At 36.8% G+C, this 2,385-nt stretch overlaps 1 pseudogene; it reads right to left on the bottom strand.

The window, feature by feature from the left end:
- Positions 1-788: 788 nt before the first annotated feature.
- Positions 789-2,072, bottom strand: LOC102015349 (annotated as a pseudogene).
- Between the last annotated feature and the right edge of the window lie 313 nt (positions 2,073-2,385).

The following is a 2,385-nucleotide window of genomic DNA, read 5'->3' as shown; positions in this document are numbered from 1 at the left end:
AGGCTACAAAGTAAGGCACAAAAAAACCCAAAACCAAACCAAAGCAAAAAAACTGTGACTTGCTGGATTCTTAGACTGCAGATCCTGGAAAGAAACCTGTAATTCAAAAATATAGAGGAATTTTAAATTCCTGTTTTGTCCTTCATTTGTTTGGTAAAGTTTGGGGTTTTTTTTCCTTTTTTCTTCTCTTTTTTTAGGTTTTAATGTATGATGTTCTTTATTTACAACTTTATTGGCAACAAAGAATAGGGTAGCACAGGGCATTGCAGCTGATCCTGTCGGGTTCATGTTGAATTTCAAATGTCCATCGAATTGTGCAAAGATAACTGAATCTGCATAAGCAGCTTCCTTTATGAAGTGCACTGCTCACATTCTAGGCCATCTATAAATCATATAAATACAAAGGAAAGGAAATCACTCTTTGAAAACTATATCAAATGAAAGGTCCTTTAAGTGCAAATTTGTGTTGTTGATATCAATACATGCCCAATGAAACCCCAAAGTTGGAAAAGCAATTACACTTCCTACTTGAGTGGACAGTTACAGCAATCATTTTCTGCAATGACCTTTATATATCAATTTATCATGAACTACTATGAACTTACTATGAGAGATAGCCAAAGTCAGAAGAAAAGACACAGGGAGAATATTCCTTTTTTGGAGGAGAGCAAGCCCTCCAGAATCAGCATGGGAAATGAACATGCTATTGATTCTTGGTGAAAAAAATGAATGTAGTTAGTTTTAACTCACGCTGAGCTGACTTAATCTTTTCCTTGACTTGTTTCGTGTCATTCTTCTAAATCAAGTGTGTTTAATTCTTCATCCAGATATTCCCCTGTAAAAAGATTTTCATCAACAGGAACAAAAACAAACAACAACAGCAGCAAAAAAACAGGAGAAGCTCCAATGGCTATTTTCCTGTCCATCTACTTTCTTGTCCTCTTACAAATCACTGCATTCACCATTTTCAGCCTGACCTCCAGAAGTTTGCTTATTTTTTGTCCTTATCTGAAGCGTACGTGCTGAATCTTTTCAAACTGGCTACAGCAATGCATGTCTCATCTACATCTCTCAGGATGTACAGGCTTAAGTCTATCTCATTTACGCTCACGGAATCACCAACCTTGTCACCACCTGTTCCCTGCGTGTAGTGCATATCATCGGCTGCGTTATCGTCGTCATTGATCAGCTCAGGTCGGGTGGAATTCAAACATCTCGTGACCACTGATCACCAGCGCCTTTCCTGCTTTGAAGTCAATTTTCCTTCCCTCCATATCTTGTTCAAGTTTATCAATCCTTTTTGGCTTTCCCTTTTCTTCTATGCAAGAAAAGATTCTAGAGTGATTTTGGTAACACTTGGGCCTAGGGCAGAACGTTCTCTTTCAATGAGATCTTCTAAAGAAATTTCATCTTCTTTCTCTTCTTTCCTTGTATCTCTTTTCAGCACAAATCCAGGAGGAAGTGCGTGACAATACATACAATTATCACCCCCTCCATTCAAAATCAACCTTACTTATTATTTTCAATAGCTTCAAGGAAATGCTGGCAGACTATTTGAGTTCTGAGTTTTTCCTTTTCCACCTCAAGGAGCTTCTTGTTCGCTACTTCTTAGAGCTTTCTCTCATCTCAATTATCCATTGTATCCTTTTCACATTATTCATCTCTTGCATCAAAGTAAACACTTCATTTTTCACATTTTCTCTCCAAAGTCAGGTCACAAGAGAACTTGCACTTATTGCCTTCGGTACATTGTTCTTGTTTGAAGACGGCACCTACCACAGACTTCGGATCTGCACCTTTACTTATGTTTTGAGTAGCGATTACAGGTTTGAACAGCTTGTTTAGCTCCTGAAATTCTTTTTTCTTGTCATTCTTCTTGAATTCCTTTTCAGCTTCACTTTGTGCTACCTGATGTGGCTTTCGTTAACTAAATTATCCTGATGAGTGACGGCTTTGATAAACTTCTGTTGCTTTTCTCCTTTCTTATTCTTTAGACTGAAAGTTTTGTCCTCAATAATCTCCTTCTTTTTCTGCTCTGCCTTTTTGCTGTCCCTGGCCCGAAACCTGTTTCTTGGGGGACATTGAAGAGGGAGGTGGCATCAGCCAGACTTAAGAACAGATGGATGCCATGAGAGCCTTTTATTCATTTATAAAAATTTTCCTTTTTATTTTCATTTTCCCTTTATTTTACTGTTTTTCTTGTTTCTTTAATATTTTCTGTTACTTTTATCTAATTCTATTAATATTCTTTTACTCCTTCATATGATCCTATATTTCAATTTTCTGTCTTCTTTTTCATCTTCTGTTGCTTAATTTTTCAAATTTTATTTTTATTATTCTCTTTGTCCCCAAACCATCTCTCTTTACTAGTATAAGCACTAAGCT

The sequence above is a fragment of the Chinchilla lanigera genome, unplaced genomic scaffold, assembly GCF_000276665.1.
Source record: "Chinchilla lanigera isolate Chin_1 unplaced genomic scaffold, ChiLan1.0 scaffold00142, whole genome shotgun sequence".
Lineage (NCBI taxonomy): Eukaryota > Metazoa > Chordata > Mammalia > Rodentia > Chinchillidae > Chinchilla > Chinchilla lanigera.
This window is presented reverse-complemented; position numbering and strand designations above follow the sequence as displayed.